Source organism: Onychostoma macrolepis, chromosome 23 (genome assembly GCF_012432095.1).
Source record: "Onychostoma macrolepis isolate SWU-2019 chromosome 23, ASM1243209v1, whole genome shotgun sequence".
Taxonomy (NCBI): Eukaryota; Metazoa; Chordata; class Actinopteri; order Cypriniformes; family Cyprinidae; genus Onychostoma; species Onychostoma macrolepis.
In genome coordinates, this window is record NC_081177.1 from 8,414,990 (window position 1) to 8,442,132 (window position 27,143).

The window sequence follows — 27,143 nt, forward strand, 5'->3', positions numbered from 1 at the left end:
GACGGTTAGTTATCGATCGGTCATGTGACTCAACATGGCGCCATCAAGAGGAATAATCTCGCACATAAACAAAACAGCTTTGGTCTTCAGTCTTCACTTATTCATGTGAGTGTATATCATCTTTAACATATTTTTTTAATCGTGATTTATTGTGGAAGTCACAGTTTTTAATTATATAAATGCGATTGCGTTAGATGGAATAAATAATGCTAAATTATATAAGGTAATTTCTGGTGGATATGAAATAAGTTCGCCTCTGGTTCGCACAGGTGTCCTAATACGGGTTTTTCAAACTTTTTGTTGACAAAAACACAAGATCCACTTTTTCTAAACTATGAAGAAGGATATAGCTATATATATATATTTACATGTATAAAGACGCTATACTGTGTACAAACACAGTAAACTTAAGCATGATCAGTCATGTAAACACCGAATTGTTTTATAAACATCAGCTTTATCGACACTAATTGTAGGCTACACGTCAAAATAAATAATTTTAAGGAAAACATAGGCTACTTTTTGATTGATTTCTTTTTATTTGTTACTGTTAAAACAAGGTTGTCAGTACCTAATCGTGATTAGTCATGATTCTCTTGATTTCTGACTAGAATTAAACAGTCATAATGTCAAATTTGATTTCTTTCTGTTATTTCATTCTCAGACATTTACTGCGGACCCCCTAGCATCCCCTTGTGGTCCCCAGTTTGAAAACCCCTGTACTACAAAAATAGTCACAGATGTGTTTATCACATGAAGTATGAGCAGGTTTTAGTTGGACAACCAAAAAGAGCCTATGCTTAATTTTTTTCCTAAACATTTCTTTCTTAATATTTAACAACTATATTTTTGTGACATATAGAAATTGTGCCTGTGCTACAGAATCTTTCTTTATAATAAACTTGATATAATTAAAAAAAAAAATAATTCACATGAGTTTAAGAAATGTTTACATTACATTAAGTGTCTAAAACTATGTTTTTTCCATCGGTTGCTGCTCTGGTTGTAGTTTGCGTGGTTGTGAGGTGGTGTGGTGTCTGCTGTAGACTGACTGCCCTCTGGCCTTCCGAGCAGGACTTGCATTTAAGATAATGTGCCGTTCAACATCAGCTTAAACCTGTAGAAGAGAGGTTTCAACAAACTGCTAAAATGTTACGTGAAATAGTAGTAAGATCCTCTGGCTGTGTGATCGGAGTGCTGACAAACGTCTGTTACTATATCAGAGTTGGCACCGGTGGGACAGAGGCCAAACGGCGCTCTATACAGAGTTATGAGCTTGTGAATGAAGACAGATTGGGTACTTAAGGGCATGTTCACTCCTGTAAATAGCCACAGTGGATGTAATGTGCTCCTATTTTCATTTGATGTTAGTAATTCTGGCATCTATTCAACATTTATTCACAATAACTCATGTATTTATTTGAATCTGTAATGTAAGTAAAATAATTATAAACTTGTATTAATGTGATACAATTACATAATGTATTTATTCAATAAAATCCATTTATTAAATATCAGAGAATAGATATTTATTAAATATAATTTCTAAAAAGTTAAATTAAATAAGTAGAATATCCATGAGATTATTATCTCCTTTTACTTATATATATATATATATATATATATATATATATAATATAAAACTAAAGGTAATTTGGGTTTTGTCATCAAATAGGCTAATACATTGAAACTTATAATGATCATTTTGAATGTTTTTTTTTTATCATTCAGTTATTTATTTTATTGGACAGTGCTATGGTCAGGTTTTGTTTTAGCTGAAAGAAAAATAATTTTGAGCACACATAGAAATGTATTCATGTGAAGATTGAGGATGGAATGGAATTAAAATATCCATGACATTAGACACACACACACACACACACACACAATGTGGGTGTTTGACGGGCACCAGAGGGCGCTGACAAGCTTATTTTTTTTTATAAAATGTGTAACTTGTGCAGTTTCCTCAGTGTGATGAGTGAAACATGACAAGCTAAGTATGTGAGTATAGTATTGATTGTTTTTACATATAGAATCAAAATCAATAGCAACTGTATTCAAATGTATATTCAAATGTGTATTCAAATAATATAACAGAGATGTCTATTCATCTCTATTTATGTTCTGAAGACTCTTTCCAATGAAACATATATAGAAAATAGCAAATATATTTTGTTGGCAACAGTTAGCTTTATAAGAAGTGCAGCATCCTAGTGAAGAGAAAATGCTAGTAAACATATTTATAAACCAAGTAGGCTGTTGTGTTGTATTATGGTTAAATAAAATCAACCTTATAATGATAAACATAGTAAACCAAAAAACAACAGCGGGTACAATTCTAGATTCATTAATTTAGACATTAAAAAATTAAATTAAAATGTACATTTTTTTTTTTTTTTTTTTTTTATAGATGTTTTTTCAGTAGTTACAATAACCCAAGTAGAAGTATGGATATATTTTTGAAATAATAAATAATGAAAGGTTTGTTCGGTGAATGTTAGAGAGGCCTGTTATTGGTCTTCTTCCATTCCACACTTCTTTAATAAAAATGTGAATGCATCAGAAAACAGAAACAAAATCTCAACAAATCTCAAATCTCTCTTTAACAGCAATTCACTGTGGATCATATTTGCAGAGAAAATAATTGTCAGAGCAAACCTGATGTTATGATTACTGGCAATGGTCAGTTGTAGTATTGTGGTACAAACGGCCACCAGAGGGCACTTTTAGATCAGTGTGAAGCGCGTCTGAAGCTGATTAAAAGGTGTGAAAGAATTATTCCCATTAACCTTGTGAATTTTCACAAAATTCAAATAAATAAATAAACCTCTTAATAAATCATTAGAATGAAAAGAATGAACAGAAATCAAGCTTTTTCAATGCTTAATATTTAGATGTATTATATTTTGTCACATAGAAGGATGCTCATATAAATATGCTCATATAAAAACATTTTAATAAACAGGTGAAATACATGGAACAATAATAGATCAGGGTTATTATTTAAACCCAAAGCTGCAATCACTTGAAATAAAAAATATAAATAAATATAATATAATATAATACAATATAATATGTAGTATGTATGTGACCCTGGACCACAAAACCAGTCATAAGTTGCACAGGTATTTTTGTAGCAATAGCCAAAGATACATTGTATAGGTCAAAATGATCAATTTTTTTTTTTTTTATGCCAAAAATCATTAGGATACTAAGTAAAGATATTTTGTGCATTTCCTACTGTAAATATATCAAAACTTCATTTTTGAATAGTAATATGCATTGCTAAGGACTTATTTGGACAACTTTAAAATCCAATGATTTTCTCTTTTTTTCAGATTCCAAATATCCAAATAATTGTGTCCTATCCTCACAAACCATACATCAATGGAAAGCTTATTTATTCAGCTTTCAGATTAAATCATTTGTAAAAAATTGACCCTTATGTTTGGTTTTGTGGTCTATATATATTTTATATTACATATAATGTAAAAAATATGTCACGTTTCAACTCTAGCAGAAATTGCAGCATTGTGATTTAAGCATTAAAAGATTTAATTTTCGAAAATATTAGACATTTTCCTTATTCCAGCTAAAAGGTGGAGAACAAAATTAATTTCAGACATTTTGAATGTAAGCCTGCCGAGTAATAAATGAGAGCCTTTTATTTTCTTGAACAAATAATTATTTGACCTTTGTCTGGTCGAAACAATATTGAGCGACATAACTAGTAATTTTAATCTCTTACTTCCCTATCTTTTTCTTATTTTAGTGCATGGGATCAAAATGCCATTTCTCTTAAAATTTTCAGAGGCTTAGGTGAGTCTAATAATTCAGGGATTTTGAAGCTGAACAGCGAAGTCATCATTTTCTTTGGCTGTGCGTCTGTGTTTTCAGCACTTGCGTGTTTTTGAATGTCACCTAGGTTAAAAAACGTCTCTTTTTCTTCCAACCAAGTAGCATAGCTCACCTACACTCAAAATGTTTCGAGCCACAGGTTTGTTTGCCTTTGTGAGGAAGATGCCGAACATTTCCACTCGAGTTGGGGATTTGCTTTGTTTGTTGATGCTGGATTGAAGGTCTGCAGTCAGCCAGATGCTCTGTCTGGAAATAACGTGTGTTGTCTTGGCATCTACGAGATTTTGTGTTTAGTCAATCTACGTGATAACGCTGGCAAAGTAGGGCCCAATTTGTGATTTTTGAATCTTGTTCAAACGTGAATTTCAGGCCCTGTTTTTGATGGACCTCCTCCAAATGTTCTCACTCTTAACCGGCTGACATCCAGCTGTTACAGATGGTGGACGTTCTGGATCGAACCGGACAATATCAGGTCCAAGTCTCTGCTTCTCAGAATTGAGACCCCAGTGATGAGGCCTGCTGTTTTCCTTTGTGCTGCAGAGAGTTTTACTGTAGACATTCAAGATGGTCTTGTGGTTTGAGCTGGCTGGAGTTGATCCAGTTATGACGTTCCTCATCTTCTCTGTTTTTTTGTTAGTAGGGGGAATACAGGAAGTGTCTAATGATGAGAAGAGTTTTACTTCCATGAGAATACAGTATTTTTGGTGCGTTTAGTTAGTAAAGATGCAGGGTGTCCCAAAACAGTCATCAAAAAAAAGAGAAATATTAAATTATTAAATGGACAGAAAGATTCAGAATCTATGGTATCAAAACTATGGTATTTTGACAAAAACTACTTGTATAATAAGGTACTATTTGGTGTATTTAGTTTGTATACATGCTAATCTATACATACTCTCAAAATTAAAAATAAATAAATGACAAAAAGATTATATCAGATCATATTATTATTATTATTTAAAATTAACAGGAAAGCGTTTTATACTTTGAGCGAATGCCATTATTATTATTAATTTTTAAATGACAAAAAAAATAAGAAAGTTTTATGCATTTTAAAGAAGATCCCTTATTGTTATTGTTATTATTATTATTATTTTCAATACTGTAAATTGAGAGAGAGATTCAGAAAGCTTCCTACACTTTGACAGAGATCCCATGATATATTTTTAAATGTAGCTATGATATTTTGACAGTAAAAATGTTTCTTTGATTTACCATTTCAAGTTGTTATTTAATATGTATTGTATTACCCACAGTACAGTTCTCACAAACACAGTTTTCCAAACCACAAGGCAGGTTGAACCGGTTGTCATTTCTGACAGATGACAGGCAGAGCGTTTAGAGACACGTCTCGATTACATTGCTTCATACATGAACAGCTGCATCAAACCGCACCAGATATACACAGACTGTAAGTAACAGAAAATTTATAGCTAAACATTAATTACCAGGTAATCTCTCGCTTCGTATTGAATTAATAATTTGCTGTTCAGGATGTGTGCTTGGTTACCTAGCAACCACATCCATTAATTTACATTTCCAGCACTGGCATTTGTGCTTATTTTTCATGGTGCTAAATTTCCAATTGGCAATAAAACGCTGGGAATTAACATGCAGAGTGCAAATCAAAGGTGTGTAGGGCTGCTGTGCTTCTTCAGGGTCTGGTGAGCTTGGAGGGGACTATCAGAGCATGTTATGAGGAACTGAGATTCACTGAAAAAAATGGAGCAGAAACAATTTTCACTCACAAAGTGCTAGTAAATTTTACAAACAGCTATAATATTGTGGCAGAAACTCCCACAATAGAAATAAAAAAAGGAAGAAAAAAATACTTACCCGTATTATTTTTTTTTATATAGATCTTATGAATAGTATTTTACCAGAAACTGTGGTATTTTAATTTAATATTTGGTGTTTTTGGTTTGTATACACACAGGTTGTCCCACAAGAGTGAAATTTGTTTATGAAATTTACTAGCACTTTGTGAGTGAAAATTGTTTCTGCACCATTTTCTTTCATTTTTTTCATTTATTAGTAGTAGTATTATTTTAAAAAATTTTTCTAAAATATTTTAAACCGACAGAAAGATTCATGAAGCTTCTCATACTTTGAAGGAAATCCATATTTTAATTTTTTTAAATGTTTTAAATATTCAGAAAGCTTCCTATACTTTGAAAGGTTCTATTTTTAACTAGGCTATAATATTTATTTTTTTAAAGTAATATTATATGGTATTTTTCACAAACAATTACAAAGAAACACTGAATTAAAACACTGACTGAATTATATTTTAATGTAGAAAACTGAAATTAAATAAACAAATTCAAAATGTAATTAATAAACACACTTTTTAAAATTTTTTTATTTACTTTAAAAATAAATACAACGTTCCTTGACTGTGTCACAGTCCCAGAGCTGTGGGAAATATAAGCTTGTATAGTCTATATAAAAATGTTTAAAAGTCTCTCTGGTCTCTTTCTTGTGTGTTTGTATATACTGCAGTTTTAAAGTCAGCCTGTAGGAGGCATAATTTATTCTGTGTCAATTTCAGGCATGTTCACTTCCTTTTTATTACAGTCAGCTTCCTTTTTATTACAGTTGGTAGTAGTTTGTCACAGGCTGTGCTGTTGTTTTCAAATTCAGATGTTTTTATTCTGAGAGATGGATCATATTAATTCTCCACATAACTAGGTTTGCTTGTTGAAATGGCACGCAGGCTTTGCCTTGATTTGGGGGTCTGGTTTTCTCCCTTCCTCTAGTACGCAGAGCCCCGTGCTGTGAAGCGACTGGCGCACCTTATAGATTTCTCCTAAATAAATCATCCTTATGGGACAAAGATGCATTTCACCGCATGAGAGAAGAAGAATGAGGGCCGGAGGATTTATGATGGGAGATGTGAGGCCTTGATGTTGCTGTCAGCCGTTATTGCGGCTGCGCCTCAGGCCTGGAGTGCTTTCACAGGAACGTAAGCTAAGCCTGCACCGGGCCTGAACGCAGCCAACATGGCCTCCACATCCAAAACAGATCCGTTCTAGGCTTTTGAAGTTCACGCGCCCCAGCCTATTGTAACTGCACATTTGTACTTGCTCTCTCTCTTTCTCTCTCTCTCTTAATGCCCATCCAACTCATTCATCTTTCCCGGGCGGTTTCTCAGCCTGTGGTGCTGAAATATGGCAGATGAACCTGTTACATGTTAGTTTAAGAGATAGTGTAGGTGTAAATTACACAGGAGGCTCTGGCTAACCTTATTTATGAGAGGGCTGTCAGGTGTTTAGGTGTTAGAGCGAGACGTGCAGCTTAAATCGTTTACTCCGCTGTAAATCAGAGCGTGCATGCCACTTTTGTGCACTGGGGTTTGCACACGTGTTTACATGCGTGCGCCGCTCTGTTTTTGTGTACCGGAGGTTCTGGCAAACTCCGGTCAAGCTTCAGACGGAGGCCACCTGCATGGACGGAGCTTGCTGTTATTACTTTTATGAGTTTAATATCATTTTATTGAAATATGTAGCTCATAAACCCTCTCGTAGTAAGAGTTACCCGTGTTTTATTGCAGAGGAGCTGAAGCGGATTGTATCTGTCATCAATTTTTGTTCTTCAAGTAGTTCGATTTATATTCTCAGCACTATTGTACAACATTGATGGATGTTTTTTTTTTTTTTTTCATGCATTCAAAAGTTTGTGGTCAGTAAGATTAAAATGTTTAATTCTTATTAAAAAATAGTGACGTTTATAATGTAACACGTTCATTTCAAATGAATGGTTTCTGTTCATCAAAGAATCATGGATTCCACAAAAATATTAAGCAGCACAACTGTTTTCAACATTAAATAATAGTAATACATTTTTCTTGAGCACAAAATCAGCATTTTAGAATGATTTCTGAAGGATCATGTGACACTGAAGACTAAATACATTACATTTTAAACTATACTCGAATAGAAAAGTTGTTTTAAATTTCACAATATTAATGTTTTTACTGGGTGTTTGGTCAAATAAATGCAGTCTTATTTCAAAAACATTACAAAATTTCACCAACCCCACATTTTTGAATGGTAGTATAATTAAAAATAAAAAAAGTTTTGTTAGCTAATTATTTTGTTTAATTTATGTTATCAGTCGATATTAGAATTTTAAAACTTAATTTAATTCATTTAATTGTGAATGCTCTTTTTCCTCTTTTTTTTTGGGTTAATATTATTGTTAAAGTTAAAAACACAATTACTTTAATAACACTGTTAAATGAAATTTTTATCAACTTGGAAAAACAATGTCCATTTTTCATACTGTACATTAACATTCATTTATAGCATTTAAAATTGTAAATTTTACTGAAAATGTATTTATTTCTTTACATTTATTACACAAAATAGTATGGAATTTTAATATGATTATTGGCCATATCAAGAAAATAATTATTGACTTGCCAGTATCAGCCTAGAATTTTTATATCCTCCTGACTTGTAAACATGCTTTAACTCATATTTATATTTATATTTCTATTATATATAATTTTTCATTCATATAAAGTATTGAGTTTTGTACCAGCCAAATAGGCATGTTTTATAATGCCTCAAAAGTGAATATTTCCCTCAGTCTCAACAGAAGTGCTCCTGCATTTGAGCCAGTGAATGGAGCTGAGCTGATGAATCGGACTGTGATACTGAAGAGAACGTTGAAACACATTGAGAGTGAGTCATTGAAACACTAAACCCACTCAGAGCACTCAGAGAGTCTGGATGTAAGCGCTGCTGGGAGATGTGTTGATTTTATACCTGTGGGCGTTTACGATCCACCCTCCATTCATTCTTTGAGTAGCCCAGAAGTGGGACAAGCACGTCAGTGAGAAATAATCTTCAGCCATGCGATGTTCTAGTGTTGCTAGCGATGTCCTACTCTTATATTACATAAAAGCGAACGTAGTATTCGAGGTAACAGTATTTGTTACCATTGTTACATTGTTAGCGGGAGCCTAACGTGTTAGTAGTAACGCGATGGGAGTTTTTGTGGTTGCTTGTCATTGTCCTCGTGCTGCCTGCGGGTACGGCGTGTCTCGTGTGTCAGGCAGAGCTCAGAGGTATTGTTTGGTAAGTGGTTAAGTGTCCGGCTCTTTGCGGGGCGAGGCAGCGCCGGACCTCCTCAGCTGCAGGCGGGTACATCTGGACCCAGTCTAAACATGGCACAGGTCTGTCTCATGTGTCTCTGGCGATCTCACACCCACAGATTTATGATTCCCAATGTGTGTTTTCATTTCACATATACACATACGCTTGCAGCCAGTTTTTGTCTGAAATGAGAGACAGCAGCACAGGGCTCAACAGTAAGGATTTTTTCTGCTTGTGCCCTCTTGGACCAGTAGTCCAAATTACTATTGGCCCTGCAAATGTTTTTACTGAACCCAAATCATGTACATTTTTAATTGTATGTTTACTTTTAGATTTTAAATATTATACACTACTGTCATTAGTCATTAAAATCATTTAATGTTTTTTGAAATAAGTCTCTTATGCTTACCAAGGCTGTATTCATTTAATCAAAAATACAGTAAGACAGTAATCTTGTGTAATATTATTACACCTGTTTTCTGTTTGAATATAATGTAAAATGTAATTTATTGCTGTGATGGCAAAGCTGAATTTTCAGCATCATTACTCCAGTCTTAAGTGTCATCATTCTAATATGCTGATTTAGTACTTTTAGAAACATTTCTTCTTAATTTTTCAACATTTTTTAGTTTTAGCTGCTGAATATTTTTGTGGAAACTGATCTTTTTGTTTTTCAGTATTCTTTGATGAATACAAAGTTTTTAAATATAATTTAAATAGATTTTTGTTAAATTATAAATTAATGAAAGTATTCATTTAAAAAAAACATTTGAACAGTGTATATTTTTGTATAATATGTATCATTTCAGTTTTAATTTAAAATTATTCTTGTTTATTTTTACTTTTTATATTTTATTATTTGATATTTATTTCAATTTGTTTTAAATATACATTTTTACAAATTGCAACATTTTCAACAAATGCTAACTTTTCTTTACAAAGAAAATTAGCAATAAAAGCTGGAAATTATACATTTAAATACCATGTCTTCATTAATTAATAGACACTTTAGGTGGGAAAAAAATGGCTTATATCACAAAACATTACTGATTGGTTTGTCATTTTTGTCCCTAGCCATTCTTACAATTTCAACAACCTTATCTTTGTGAACCAGATAACCAAATGTCCCAGAAAGCCAAATTTATAAGTTTGCAAGACAAAAAAAAATACATGGCATATTTTACAGGAACATATTTTACTGGCCCGAAACACATGAGTTTTGTTCTCGTTAAGGCCCTAAAATATAGCAAACCTTTAAGTCAATGTGATCGACTTATTACCCTGTCAATAATGGGTCAAACTGGTGGGAATTGTCCTAATTATAGAGTTAATAATTCAATTCCATCACATCCAATTCTGAAGAAACTTCATGTTTACCAAGTATTTATTGACTAATGGTTTTGAAAAGAAGGATTAGTTATTAATAATAATAATAATATCAAAAACAACAGTTAGTAGCAACAAATAAAAGCTGTAGCAGATATGTGACTTTACTATTGTAGTTTTTGAAGCAATGCAAAAATATAAACCTATGAGACATTAATGTGACTTGGTTCTGATGAATGTACTCTCACGCTTGCTTTTTCTAACTCTGTGTTTCAGTAGCTCATCCTCACGCTCCCCTTTCCCCTATTGCTCTTATTTGACGCGGGCTATAAAGCACTCTTTTTAGGGTAGGAGACATAAATAACAGCTCGCTCTCCTTTTGGAGGGGATTTCCTGAGGCCCAGACCACTAGGTCCGTTGGAGAGAGACCTGCGAGAGGTCGTGTTAGACTTTAAAGTTTGTACAATGTGAGCAAGTGGAAAACGTAGGTCTGTGCCCTTCTTAGCCACTCCTGTGAAAACAAACAGCAAACCTCCGATGGCTCGCGGTGTGAGACTTTTGCTTGGAGGTTTGTGCGAATGTGTGTGGCATTCTCTCCTCACCGTTTGGGTAAAAAAAGCGAGGGCAGTGACCCACTCCCCCTTCTTTCCCCCTAAATGGTCATCCAGACGAACTAGCTCTCTTTTGTTTCCTCTTTCTGTTCCTCTCCCCCTCCTCTTCCAGTCTGCTTTATTGCACTTGATTCCGAGCTCGGTCATTCCTGAGATGGTGCAGATAGCAGCTGCAGCTGAATTGCCCACCATAAAGCATCCTCAAACCCGCCGGAGCGCTGGCAGTGGGGGCTGGGCCACACCAAGCATTCAGTTCTCTGCAAATTTCTACACTTAAAATTTAATGGTCGTAATCTCCTGGAGTTGTGACTTGCTTTGATTGGATTTGCAGACGGGATGGTTGTGGTGGTGTGGAAGACTTTGAGATTAATGGTCTGAAATGTTCTGATGTATTGGATTGGATGTAGTTGTGGTGTAAAAGGCAAAGAATTACAAATGCAGCTGCTAATATTGGTGCTGGCTAGAGATTTGTGAGAGATGACAGTGACTGTTCACCTGCAGGGGGCGATAGATAGTCAGAAGAGTAATTGCCTGAGAATCTGACTGTGGCTGTTTTCAGAATGGAAAACTAAATTACTACTGACTGAATACTGTACTGTATACATTGTATACTATGTACAATAAAAATATTCAGTGAAGCAGTAGGCAAATAATATATAAGTTATAAATGTAATGTTACATCACCCGACTAGGTTTGTCACTTGTTACATCACCCGAAATGTCTATTGTCAATTTTATTTATTTATTTATTTATATGCACATTACGTGGTTAATTCAGCTTGGTTCTTTAGCTTAATTTATTTTGGAAATAATTTTTATTTATTTTATTGTCTATCAATATATTGCATGCTTATTTCAGTTTGGTAATTTAGCTTAATTACTTTTGTTTAATTTATTTTAAAAATATTTGATAGGTGAATAAATTGATTAGATGGTTATCATTTATGAATTTATTTATTTGTTTGTCAGTACATTGTATGTTTAATTAAGTTTGGTTATTTAGTTTAATTTCAGTTTAATTTATTTTGGAAATGTATTCATTAATTTATGTATGTATTAATCTATCAATGCATTACAAATTTAATTTAGTTTGGTTATTTATTCTAATTTTATTTTGTAAATATTTATAATTGTTTATGTATATATCAGTTTATTGGTAAATAAATTGATAGATAATTAACATTCATTTAATCTGTTTATTTATCTATATATATCAATACATTCAATTCATTGCATTAAATCAGTTTGGATTTTTAGTGTAATTTAAAATGTATTTATTTATTTGTTATTCATTAATTCATTTTTCCAGTACATTTCAGGATTAATTTAGTCTGGTTATTTGGTTTAATTTTAGCTCAGTTTATTTTGAAAATCTTTTTTTATCATTTAATTTTTTAATTTTTAATCCAGTGTTGTCTAAAATGTGAATATTTGCCAGTCCGATCAAATAAGGAGTCTATAGATTACAGCTCATATTAAGCTACTTCCAGTTCATTAATCACACATAAGATGAAAGGTCAAGTCAAGTGCGTTGCATTATGAAATCCAAAATTCTATGCATTCTGTTTTATACTGCTCTTCTTGCAAAAGTAGTATATTCATGGGTATGCTATGTTTTTATTAAAAATGAGCATACTCGCTACATACTGCAGCAATCGTAAGTAGTATGCGATTCTGAAAATAGCTGTGCAGAAATGCATGCGCACACACATAAGAAGCGTAAGAACACTTATTACTGATCTGAAGTATGCAGTGTGCATACTGTGCACAGTATGTGCATTTTTTTCATAAATTACGAAGAAGTCCAATTACATTTGCCTTGACTTGACTTTATTTCCAGTACGATGAATAAACTGCTATACACTGTAAAACCGAACAGTGAAATGAATTAAATGAAATGAGTTAGTGTCACTCAAATAATATTGAAAGTTCATTGGACTTAATTTAAATAAGTTTTGTAAATTCAAAATGTCGTTGTAGTAAGGTGAACTTAAAATGATTGCATTTTCTAGTTCCCAGCATACTTTGCATCAGACAACAAGGAAAAGAAATGTAGAAATTAAGTGTTATTTTGTGTGTTTTTGCACAAGATTAACATAGAGAGACATAAGTAAGTACTTAAATTTTGTGTTATGTTAGGATTTACAGGTTTCTGTTATGTTGGTTTTGTAGTGTTACCACTGTGGTGAAGAGTAGAGCCTGTGGTTAGGTTGAGGATGGACAGCAAAACTTCAAGACTATATATACTGCATGTTTTTTGAATATTTACATGCAAGTGTTGTCGTGAGTCTTTTAGATAACTACATTAGCGTGCCAGTGTGCTGTTGCTAACTAGTACTAAACTATAAAGATCTGAATGAATGTGCTCGTTGATGGAAGCAAGTTGGATATAATTATCATTGTGATAAGTGGGGTGGGATTATAGAAGCTTGGCTTGGCTCCTATTGCTCTTAGCCCCGCCCCACTTGTCATTAAAATTTTAAGCTCTACTAACTTAAAAAAAGTTTGTTTACTCAAATGTTTCGAGGCAATAAGTTTCCTCAAATGTTTTGAGTATTCTTAACTTATCAGGTTTTACAGTGTAGTTCATACATTTTTAAAAATCCATTTAATTGTAATGCCTAAAGTGCAGCATGTTTACACAAAGTTAGATTAAAAATCTGCAAATAATATTTAATTTTCCAGAAAACTTGAGCTTCCCCATGCATTAAACAAGCATGTAATGGCAGCAGTGTAATGGTTTGAAATGTTGTCATTGCATACCGTTTCACATTTGTCATTAAATAGTATTGCACAGTATGCTTGTACTAAGTATTCCGGCTGCTTTTGAAGGCCACCACTGAAGTTTCTGTAGACATTGCCAATTTGACTTTTGTTGCAACTCGCATGTTGACCTCACACATAGCTGACAAATACCTCCTCTGGTTTGTGCGGCTTCTCCCCACTTCATCACGGCCCCGTGACTATAATGACTGAAAAACACACAGAGTCGTGGGGAGCAGGTGAGCAAGACCGGGCGGCTTCATCTGGCAGCCGTTCCCGTGTGATCCCTCAGCAGGAGGAGGAGCGCGCGGTGCCTCGCAGGTACGGCTACCTCCCAGACAGATGAGCCTGGTGACAGGAGGGACGCAACAACCTGCAATTCCACTGTCTGACACGATCCGTCAATGTCCCCTGTCGCCCCTGCACCTCACGCAAACATAACTCCCCTGTACGAGCACGCAGAGCTTATTTTCTAAAAGTAGGCCTACAAGAATTGGCAATAATGAGCACGTTCACTCACACCTGTGATGGCACGCACGCATGAAAACAAACAGTTTCCTTCATTTGCACATGCTGATGACTCACAGAGCTTCTACTAAGAAGAGAGCTTTTGGATTCCTCTCCAGGGCGCTTATCTGGTTTGTGCGATTTTGTCTCTTGATAAAACGCGTCTGTTTGTTTTATCTATTTCTTGAGGGGCTGTTTGAACTGCAGACAATGACAGGCTGTCTTGTCTGTCCCGACGCCGACCGGCCACAAGGTGGCACTCACCCTCAACAAGCAAGTACCAAGTTCACAAGACTTTTTAAAAAAAAAATTTCCCCCCTCCACACTCCTATGAGCATGCTGATGTATCATGGTGCAATGAAAAGGAGGAAATGAGAGGGGGGACATAAATGTGTTTGGTGCATGCAGGGACTAATGGAGTCTACCTTTGCCAGTACATTAGGAACAAAACAAGAGAGGTGAGAGGGAGAACGCCACCCGTCCGAGACAGAGCGGTCGTGCCCTAATGGAGAAGGGAAATAGAAGTCGGTGTCAGTGAAATGCCAGGCCTCTGGCTGTGTTGTTGATACATTTGTTTCCTGTTAGTCCACTTATTTATGGTCAAGGGTTTCTTCATTGCCACATGGTTATTCATTACGTGCAAGAATGAGGTCAGGAGAAAGGTTGTGGCAATTAGTTACATTTAAGAGGCATTTTATGCCCTCAACCTGATGTGGTCACGTTCTGCTTCGGCTTTGAAAATGTGACACTTTTTTTAGAGCTCAAAAATAAGAATGGCCCTCAGGTCCTGGGCCGGCCCGAGAGGATTTTCGGGACAGAGCTGTGTTCTCGCTATGTTCTTTGATCTTGTAAATGTTGTTACTTGTTGTTTTCTATGCTAAATGTTTCTAATATTTTGTTGTCACATAACCTTGCCACGATGAATGCAGCTCGTTCATCACACTGGAGATGAAAGTGCATTGCAGTGTGGGATGCAAAATTCCATGCAATGAGCTCTGTTTTTATTTATTTAATTTTTATCTTTTATTTGTATTTTTTATTTACTGCATTTGAAATACAGTGTGTCCTCTAATAATGAATCAATCAACTTATATTAAGCTTCTTCTTGCATTGGAGATGGTTATGCATTGCATTGTGGGATACAGTAGTCCATGTTAATATTCTGTGCATACTGACAGTGTGCATCTTTGTACTGTACACATAATATATTGCAGCAATGGTAAGTGTTATGGTAGTGTACTGTTTCGCCATGCATATGCAGGTTATATTCAATATAGCTTACTATCAGACTATATCTACTTCAGTGTGTATAGTGTGCACAGTATGTGAATTTCCTGTATGCATGGAATACCAGATGACCTTCTACATTTGCCTTGCCTTGACCTTCTATTTCCAGGGTGATTAATGAACTTCAATTAACATCAATTTTTAACGTCTTTTTCTCGACTCGTTTGTTTGTAATGTCAGTAGGTACGATTTTAATTAAAATGTGACTTGTATTTCATTTTCAAGGTAACTGGACGCTCCTCACTGCATTAAAACATGCAACGTAATAAATTGTTGTGAATTCTGCTGATTTAAATGTTGACAATATAACGTTATTTACATAAGTGCAAAATTGATTAATAGTCATTTACAACCCATTCTTAAAGATGTTTCCAAGATTAACAAATCAGCGATGTTTTGCCATCGTTTTCCAGCAAAAGTGTTTATGAATGTAGCTGTCATGCTGCATCAGAGCGGCATAATTTCCAGCTGTTATTTCAAATGAAAATATTAAATATATATAAAAATATAAAAGTAAATAAATGATAATATTATTACTAGTTCATATATTAAAAAAATATTTTTTTTTTTCTAGGACATAGAAAATATTGCCTACTGCTAATAATTTTTTTAAAAATAATAATGATATATGTGTGTGTGTGTGTGTGTGTGTGTGTATGTATGTATGTATGTGAGTATGTGTATGTATATATGTATGTATGTGTATATATCCGTTTTACCAGCTAAGAAGTTCAGCACTTTTAGAAGTTCAGCACTGATGTGAACATAAGTATTGGAACAGTTGCCTCACAGGTCTTTCTAAGTGATCAGCTGTGTCCTGTTGCATTAATTCTTCAGATATTAAAAGCAGGGAATGTGTCGTATCAGTTATATCCATTACTTTTGCATTCTGAGTCTTGCATTCGATGATGACACACACAAACCAGGATGAAGACGAGGGAGCTGTCTTTGAGAGAAAAGCAAGCAATTTGGATGCTAAAAGAAAAGAGGAAGTCAATTAGAGCTATAGCAAAAACAAAGGGCATGGAGAAATCAAGAGTTTGGAAACCACCAGCGACACCAGCAACCAACAACTACCTGATCGGCTGAGAAAACAACAGCATGATGACAGACAAATCATAAAAGCTGTGAAAATGATTCTTAAAATACGTCTGTAAAATCACCAACAACTTCCTGAAAGCTGGGGTGATGCTCTGCCAATCTACTGTCCTCAGGAGACTTTGACACAGAAATACAGATGCTACACAGCAAGATACAAACCTCTGACCAGCTCCAAAAATAGAAAGGCAAGATTAGAGTTAGCAAAAAAGCACAAAGGTGAGCCAGAAGAGTTTTGGAACTGAGTTTTATGGGCAGATGAGACAAAGATGACTAAGTGATGGGAAAGCAAAAGTGTGGAGAAAAAAAGGGAACTGCAATGATCCCAAGCTTACAGCCTCATCTGTAAAGCATGGTGGAGGTGGTGTCATGGCATGGGCATGCATGGCTGCCTCTGGAACAGACCCTCTCAACTTTACTGATGACTTAATGTTTGATGACAGTAGCAGAATGAATTTGGAAGGGTACAAATCCATCTTGGCTAATATTTAAGAAAAAGTCACCAGACTCACCAGAAAGTGCTTCATATTGCATCAGGACAATGACCCAAAACACCCTGTCAGTTCAGTCAAGGAGTTAATCAGGGCAAAGAAATGGAAAGTCTTAGATTGCCTAAGTCAATCTCCAGATTTAAATCCGATTGAACATGAATTTCACCAGTTGAAGAGGAAACTAAAAGCAGAAACTCCCCAAAACAAGCAACAGCTGGAATTGGCTGCATTAAAAGCTGGGAAAAGTATTTCAAAAGATGAGAGCAAGAGTCTGGTGATGTCTATGAGTCACAGACTCACTGCTGTGATTGTGCGTAAGGGATCTGCAACTAAATAATAGCTTTTAATTTTTTATATCTGCCTTATGTTCAACTGTCCCAATACTTATGGTCTCATCAGTGGGATGAACTCTGAAAGTGTGGTTCTTTTTATTTGGTAAAACACGTGTGTTGAAACAGCTAATAATCAAATGTGACATTCTGTAGTTTTGTCTCATATTCATCTTTTAATCATATTTACAAATGTCTTGACTCTACAGCAAAAAAGCAATTTTGTCTTTACTGTTCCAATACTTACGAAGGGCGCTGTGTATATATATATATATATATATATATATATATATATATATATATGTATATACACATACATACATATATACATGTGTGTGTGTGTGTGTGTATTAGTGCTGTCAAATGATTAATCGTGATTAATTGCATCCAAAATAAAAGGTTTTGTTTACATAATATATGTGTGTACTCTGTTATTTATTATGTATATATAAATACACACACGCATGTATAAATTTAAAAAATGTTATGTTTATAGATTAAATACACACACACACACACACACACACACACAGTGTATGTATATGTATATATATATATGTTTGTATTTGTATTTTACTATTATTATTTTTTTGGCAGTGAAAATAATGGTGGAGCAAGTAAAAATTGGAACTACCGGCCCAACTGGTCTTTACTGTTGACTACTGCTTTCAATACTCACAGACTGGCCTTTTACACCTTCACAAAAGGTGTATTTTTCTCACTTCTACCTGCATTACTGATTGATCACTTCTATGCAAGTTAAAATGATGATGCACCTTTCATGTGTTTTGCAAGTGCCAGCAATTCATCCATGTGCTTTTTCCCCTGTTCTAGATTTTATAGGCCAAAAGAATGTGAACTGATTTATGATTCCCTTATGTGCTGAATGCACATATTCTGCACATGTGTACACGAACGTGCACCTTTTCTTCCGTGTACCGGTGCACGAATAGAAACGGAATAGTCATGTGATGACGTATGCATTTGCATACGACATGCAAATCACACACTGGGCCTAAAGAGATTTGCGACCTTTCGTATTCCCCTGCGCCCGGTAAAAACACGAGTGTGTGAGATGCTTCGAAGCACGTACATGCACGCATGTGTGCGTGCGATGGTGCCCAGCCGGGAGCGCGGTTTGTTGTTTCCATGTCTCTCTGCTGTGGCTTGTGGGGCTGATCGATGCTACTTTACTGCTTCCCTCGGATTCAGTCGAGTTCAACGGGAGGGGAAGGTGATTCATCAGCGGGGAAAGAGAAGGTGGAAGAGAGAGTAAGAGATAGAGCAAGGGAATTAGAAATGGAGATGGAGAGCGTGTTGGAGAGAGAAAGAGAGAGAGCCACAAACACATTAAGAATGAGGGGGAGGCGAGAGCTGCGATACACAGATGCAGCACAGGGGTGCCAGAGATACGCAGGGGGAAGTGAAGCGTTATATCACAGCGATAAAGAGATGAAGAGCTGCTGAGAACTGAGGTAGTGGCAGGGCAACCCAAGTATAACTATTCGCACATGCCATGCATACCTAAACATGCGGTATGTTTCCCATTACAGAGCATCTCTCTGCCTTGCTGCATGAATCATGGGTAGGAGTGCAGGGGAGCGGAGAGAACGCCGCACTGTGAAGATCGCCCATGGCACACCTGTTTTAACTCGGTGCTATCCATCATAGAGCCACTGCCCGCTGCAGGCCAGACGAGACAGCTGTCCTTCAGGTCCTCTCCTCGTCTGCGCATCTGCCCTGCAACAGGTGTTTACGCAAACATGACCTGTCTCTATATCTATCTATCTATCTATCTATCTATCTATCTATCTATCTATCTATCTATCTATCTATCTATCTATCTATCTATCTATCTATCTATCTATCTATCTATCTATCTATCTATCTATCTCTCTATCTCTCTATCTCTCTGTCTGTCTGTCTGTATGTCTGTCTGTCTGTCTATCCGTCTGTCTGTTTATCTATCTATCTATCTATCTATCTATCTATCTATCTATCTATCTATCTATCTATCTATCTATCTATCTATCTATCTATCTATCTATCTCTATCTCTCTATCTCTATCTCTCTATCTGTCTGTCTGTCTGTCTGTCTGTCTGTCTGTCTGTCTATCCGTCTATCTATCCTTCCATCCATCCGTCTGTCTGTCTATATCTGTCTATCTAGCTGTCTGTCTGTCTGTATGTATGTATCTATCTAACTATATGTCTGTCTGTCTGTATCTGTTTTTATATCTATCTGTCTGTCTGTCTCTCTTGACTATAAAAACCTATTATTTTCTAGTGCAAATTACAGTTATGTGGCTTTCTTTGAATTACTTTTCATTTTATTTCTACTTCAATTTTAATTGCAGTTCTGAGTGTTCCCTCACTTCAAATGCAGTTCAAATTCATGAAGTTCATTTAATTTTCAATTAATTTCCGAATGGTGCATAACCCTGCTAGATGACTCATGTCTTAATATGAGGGCATGTCCTAACATAACAAGAACAAAAGCGTTATTTGCATACATCTTGGCTGTGATTGTTGGCCCAGAGTTCTTTGCTTTGAATGTGTTCATTGTCTATTGTATTTCAGAGTTTAGAATAGTTTACTTAAGTCAGACTCCTGATGATGTCACCGCATCGCACAGAGGTTGCCATAACAACAGTCTTATATCAGGTCTGCATTGCTGTTGTTTAGCCCTAGTTTATTGGCTCAGTAAGGAATAACACAACCAGACGGGGTCTAGACATGTTAGATGCTTAGTGCTAATAATTTGCGGTTTAGCTGAGATCCCTCCGATTATCTTTCTCTTTCACTTCCTCTCTTGCTTTCTCTCCCTCTCTCATGCCCCCGCCTTCCCTTCCTTCCCAACTCTCTCTCTCTTTTGATGGATGGATCGCTCTTGTACTTCCAATCTGCTATCTCGCCTGATGCGGTTAGGGTCTCTGACGCTGCTGCAGGCAGAGGGAGAGCGAGGGAGGGAGGGGTAGCCGAGCAGGACGAGGACGGGGTGATGTGGAGGACACGACATCTGGAAAACAAGCAAATGAAAAAGAATGTTTGGGCACCACGCTACAGCAGACAGACAGCACGTGCCGCACAAACAAACAATCTCAGTGCGGCTAGCATCAGCTACTGCGTTACACACACCAGGCTACATCAGTGCAAGCCTTTTGTGTTTCAAAAAATGTATTTAGTTTTGATGAGTATAAAACAGAATGCATTGAATTGGAGTGCAGATCACTCTCAGCCTGTCAGTGTTCAAGGTGAAGTGCAAGTCAATGACCAGCAGAGGGAGCTGTTTGCCTCGGTCAGGCTTTCAAGAGCTGTCCTGTACCTGAATGCTAATGAGCTCGGTGATGATAATTGAATAATCTGCAGATACAAGTTTATAATTCAAATTAATAGATGCAATAAATGATGCTATGCAGACAAGGGCTTCATTAATGCACAATGTGGTGATCTGCGAACGTGTTGTCGCATTTTTTATAAAATTAGAATATTTCTTTATTGTACCTGAGACATTGAGTATTTATGTTTCATTTTTGTTTTTTTGAAATGCCGGAAAACCACTGATGAACAGACCTTAGTTTAACAGAATATTTAATTTGACGTAAAAAATGAGTCTAGTCTGTTTAATGGGTTGTGCGGTACAATATGTTTTTTCCAGTGGAATGAAAATTAGACGTGACCTAGGATATTAAGACGGTTTTCACATTTGTTTGGAACAAGACGGTAAAGAATAGCAGGGTAAACTGAGGTAAAACTGGAGATAATAGCAAATGTTACTGCAGTTCTTCCTTTTGTTCCAACAGTGCAATAATGATGTAAACTACATCGCAGCAGTGTTGACTAGTTTTTTTAAAATTATTTTTATATTCATTTTTAATTATTAATGCCAGGGCAATATAACACAAAAACATATATAGCATATACTTAGCATATATTTTAAAACATACGCTAAATAATGAATATTCATATATTTACCCTGCTAAATTGAATAAATACGTCAGCAAAGGTTTAATTTAACAGACTTTATTTTTTTTTTATTTGTGTCAAATTAAATACGGTGTGTACCCTGAAAAATGTCCATTAAAACATAATAATTATCAATAAGCCATAAATAACAAAAACATTTTTATCACTGTGTCTCTTTAACAGCATCATTTCTGTATTTTGGTTTTGTTGCTTTAATAGTTCTGTTTATTCAGTCTCATATAGCATGGATTTTATGTCACCCTACACCTTCATGGTTAGTTATTACCATTTTGTTGAAATTCAATCGGTCAAAAGAGCAAAAGTGATTAATTAACACAGTAAACTGAGTTTAAAACTAATTCTGAGATATTTCTGGACAGGTTTGTCTCATGCATGTGGGAGCATTTCTATGTAACTCCATCTGTCAGTGCCAATGTTCTCAGATGTTTCTTTGATTTTCCAGGTGAGAAGAACATGTAACGCTATATGTAGGACACTGACCCAAACTGCTTGACCTCTGGTAAGGGCGGTCAAAGGTCAACTCACTTGACATCTCTGCCCACATCTTACTGATGAGCACACTCGGACCCATCGGATGAGTGCTTCAGCACACATCTGTGCGTGTGAGACAAACAATATCAAGTGCGGGCGTAAAATGACACATGGAAGTAATCTGTTCATCTCTGCTCTGGGCAAGAGGCATTTTTAATTTCACTGGAGGATAAAAAGCCAGCGGCAGAGCTCCATCCATTTTGTACGGTGCCTTAATTTCACACAGCCCACAGAAAAATTGGCAGTCGATTTGTTTTTTGAAGATCCCTCCATTGATAGTAATTAAATTTGCTCTTGTCTCTCGTTTTTTTCTCTTTTCTCCATATCTCCTCCTCTCTTCCCCATCTGTATGCCTCTACTCCCTCTTCTCATTCTCATTCGCCATCATCCCTCACTGTCACGCGGCCGCTCCGAGCCATCGACCTCTGCTCTCAGCCCCGGTTCAGCAGCGGGTCACCGGAGGGAGGGGGGCTCGTGTTATTGGGGGGTGCCAGCTTCCTTCCCTCGCCACAGATACAGCTGCTGCTGCCATGGCAACTGGATTGCAGACTGCGCAAGGACCCGCGTGCAGATACTTGCAGAGACTTACAGAGAAAGACGCTCTAATGGTGTGTTACAGGGCCCCGTTGTGCTTTAAAGCAGGTTTAACCGCGTAAGTGAAAATGATGTGGGACAACCTTAGGCAATGACTTTTATGTTTTATTTGCTGCTCAGTACAGTCTATTCCGATAGGGTTTAGGTTTGGGAACATTCCTTTCCTTTATGGGATCGGAACAGAGTTTGGTTGGTAATTGTTGGATTGTAATCTAATATTAGTTATGTCATGTGGTTCTTGGTTTGATTTTAGGGATGCACTGTTATTTCAACTCTGGCCTATACCAGTTGATAATAATTTTTATGTTGTTGTGATGATAACTGACAAATTGCCAATATTAAAATCTAAAATACTAAAATAAAAAATAGTACAATTCGAGGGGTGAGAACCAGAAGGACGTACGTGACATTTTTGGTGAAATGGAGATATATACATCAAATGAAAACTCTTAATGAGCTCTTTCTACTGGCAAAAGTACCGTCATCCATGAGTGTACAAATTTGTATTATAAACAATTGAAATCGTTACACAAAGTCAGATCATACTATGGTAAAATTTTCGTTTTGTCTCTCCTGTAAAGTTGGCGAAATGTCACTTACGCCCTTCTGGTTCTCACCCCTCGAATTATTAAAATAATCTTTTAAGTATTATCAGCTCCTTATTATTTTAATGTAACTTTATTATGTTATTTTAATATATTTATAGATTTTATTTTAGCATTGTTTTATTATATGTTTATTATAATAAAAAATGTAAAATCTAAATCAGTACTAAAAATCTAAAAATATAAATACTAAAAATATTAAATAAAATATTAAATAAAAAACGGAATATTAAATTATTTTAAATATAGTATTTTAATGTTTATTTGTTATTTTCATAAAAATATTAAATTATGAAATTATAGAAAGTTTCATTATTGAAGTAAATAAAACACTTTAATAAAACACTGTAATAATAGTAATATAAATAAAATGGTAATAACACTTAACAAAACACTAAAATGAACAGTATTTAAAAAATCGATATTCATTTTGAGATTTGCCAAAGATTATATTTAACTGTAAATATTTGTGTTTTAAAGTGTGTTTTGAGAGCTAATATGAATGTAATTATAATGCTAATAATAATAATAGTGCCATTTATTTAAAAAGTGCCTTTCTCAAATGACTGTGAGCTTGCACAATTAAATATGTAATATTGGTCAATAATGTATATCTAATATAGACGTATACAGATTTAAAAAAAAAAAAAAAAAAAAAAAAATATATATATATATATATATATATATATATATATATATATATATATCTGATACAATTTCAGTATGTTGTGCATCCTTATTTAAGTCATTAATATGTAGCTACTTTTAAAATCAAAATGCATTTATTAGAAAACGATGGCTTTCCTCTGCTGAGACTTGGTTCTTCAGATGTTGTTTTTCTTCTCCTGTTATCATATTAGAGAGGCTTTTTTTTGCCGCCCTTGTCTTGCACATTGTGGCTGGTGATATCTGTAAAACTACTCTGGAACAACTTAAGATGTGAGAAGTGCTACAGAAATAGAATTGAATTAAACTGATTCAAGCATCATGCTTTTCGCATGTTGCCAAAGTTTCTAATGAAGACCAGCTAGCGAGCGTGAGGCATGTGTGTAACAGACAGCTAGCGAATGCAGTTGTGGCTCGTCACGCCTGCAGTCAGCTCTACTTGAAAATGTACAGTACACGCCAGAGGAATGCTTAATAAATCAAACAACTGATTAATGACATGATGTTGGCATCTTAGTGCAGATGATAAAGAGTCACCTGTGAATTGTGAGGTCAAACGAAGGAGAGAAAGTAAGTGGGAAGGAGGAAGAGAATGGAAGAAATAGCCACAAGCGGAGTTCCAGATCTCTCCAGGTGTTGCAGCACTGAACGGACTTGCTTCACTCAGGGCCTCGGGCCACGAGGTTCAGACCAGGTGGAGCTACTACAAAAGAGACTATTAATTATGACTTCACCCCTCCTTCTTTTCCTCTCTTTCTCTCTTTCTTTCTCTCTTGCCAAACAAATATGATGGATGGGGTTATCAGTGTCTCACAGAAGCATGAACGGCTGTCAGGTGTGCTTTGATGTCCGACAGCTTGAATCTCCTGCCTTGTGCTTTGATGATGTGCTTGAAATCCAGATGAATTGACATACTGTAGTTCACACTCCATACAACACGGCGGGCCATTAAACACACTCCACATAAGATTTAATACACTTGTCTTTGCTTTGATAGCGAGTGAGTTCTACTTTACACTTTTAAAAGTGATTCCCCGCAGAGCAATGGCAAAAGCTATAGCCCTTATCACAAAAAAATAACTTTATCTATTTCACTTCGCTTCGTAATGCAGCTCAAAAGCGTTTGATACGTGTACCACCTGTCTTAACTATTTTTAGAAGTTTATTGCTCCCTTGGAGGTCCTGGGATTGTGTGTTGTGCTTCGGACAGCAACTTGTGAAAGGATTTATTTTTCATGCTATACAGCTGACATCCAATAGGTGGCGCTCCTTACATAAAACAGACTGACTGTGTACTATTGAATGGAGGAGGACAGTTTTCACTTGCTCTTTGGTTCATGGGGGTTGTCAAAGCAAAGTTTGAGTATGAATATGTATTTTCAGGCTTGTGCAACATTCAGAATTGAATTGAGAATGCCTTGAATTTGAATTGACTCTGATTTGAGGTAGCAAACAGGATGCAGAGTTTCAATTTGAATTTTAATGCAAGGAAGTAGAATGAATTGAAAATGAATTTATATTCATATAACTGTAATTTTTAACTAGAAAAACAAAAATTGAAAAGCAAAGTTGAACAAATAATTGAAAAATGTTTCTTTGTTTGAAAATATTGAAAAGCATTTTTGAAGAAAAAGTAAAGATTGGGTAAAGATTTATAGGCCTAGAGTGGATGAGTATTTAAATTTGTGCTCAAGCTGCGCTGAGTTGCTTTGCATTTAAATTCAGAAGAAAAAAAAAATTGTCAAGCCATATCAAAATATAATTCATCTTCATGTGTGGTTTGGCCAATTCAATTCAAATTAGAATTGAAAGGAAACTATTGAAGCTTGTCTCAGCCAGCAGGATAAATGAAAAATAAATACCTCAATTCAGATTTTTTCCTCATAAGAAAAACACAGAATTCTGAGTTTATATCTTGCAATTCTTTTTTTTTTTTCAGAATTCTGAAAGATAATTCTGAGATATAAACTTAGTATTCTGTCTTTTTTCCTCAAAATTCAGGTTTTGTTATTACTGCAACAGAATAAAAATTTAAAAAGGTAATTGTAACGTTTTATCTCACAATTTCAACATTTCTTCTCAGAATTGTAAAAGTAAATGTGAGATATAATTATATAGATATAGATATTAACTCAGAAAAACAGAAAAAAAACCTAATTATGCGAGAACTCAGAATTGAGAGGAAAAAAAGGCTAAATTGTGAGATTAAAAAGTTGCAATTACCTTTGTTTTATTCTGCTTTGGCAGAAAAAAGACCAGTGTCATTGGTTCTGAATTTTGCATATCCCTCTTAATGATGTGATTTATTTGAACAATTTAGATGATTAGAAATGAATGTGCAAGGATTTTTGCATTATAAAATGTCCATCAAATATATTTTACCTTAATCTTATTAAATCACAACTGAGAAGTCAAGTAGTTCCAGCAAAGCGAACATATACCGTTCCATAGCAGCACTGAAATGTATTAAATGACTATATAACACCTCTTATACAATATAGATTGTGGTGCTAAATTTTTGATGTTGATTTGACAAAGTCGACCCCGCATCCGGTGAGTTGGACTGAGGCTGTGCTGTTAATGATAGCCCTCCTGTTCAACTCCCTGTGTCCCTGGAAGTCGGGTCATGAATGAATCATTTACATTGTTTTAATCAGGCGAATGTGAGACTGGCATGCATAAATGAGCACTGGAACCTATTTGCACTTCGTTTGCAGGGGAGAGCGGCTGCTGCTTCCATCTGAGGTGGCAGGGAAATGAGGGCCAGTGCTCTGGAACGCTAAATGACCAGCCACCGTTTGGAGTCGCCCTTCAAAGAGGCAGCGACTCGAGGCGCCTCGATTTTGTCTCTGTTCCTGATTACCTCTCCAACCGAATGGATCGCACAGATGTGGAGGTGTCGCTGACAGAATCAGGACAGGCTTTTTAAAAAATTTTTTTTTTGCTCAGGTGGGTAGAGAGTTGGCATGAGGAAGGAGCGACAGGCCAAAAGGTGTGTGTGCGAAAAGGCTGGGGAATCATTAGCCAGATACAAATGTTAGTCTGGACAGGGTCACGGATCAAAGAGGGTGAAATGCCCAGCTGTACAGGCGGTGAAATGACAGCGCTGCTTTGCCACCGTGGCGTTTCGCTGCTGTCGCCGTTGCCAGAGACTTCCAGTAAATGGAGATTTTGCATAACATTACTGCAACCGCCTTTTCCCTTCACTTAAACTAAACAGAGGCCTTACAGAGCTCTCTCTCGCAGTATTCCAGCTCACTGCATAATTGCATACTTAAACTCCATCCTTACCTTCACAGAACGCCTGTGGGTCAATATCACCATAGAGTGCCTTTCAACCCTCACAATACTCAAACATTTAGGTTTTAATTTCCCATTCGCTTTGTCA

General features: G+C 35.7%; 1 long non-coding RNA gene across 2 annotated transcripts; it reads left to right on the forward strand.

Annotated features, from left to right (window-relative positions):
- LOC131532425 (uncharacterized) lies at positions 1-27,143 on the forward strand. 2 transcript variants are annotated; one of them, XR_009268898.1, is made up of 3 exons: positions 1-105; positions 18,926-19,121; positions 26,473-27,143. It is a non-coding gene; the product is annotated as an uncharacterized LOC131532425 (long non-coding RNA). The 2 variants fall into 2 exon arrangements; XR_009268897.1 differs by lacking the exon at positions 26,473-27,143 and adding an exon at positions 21,802-22,832.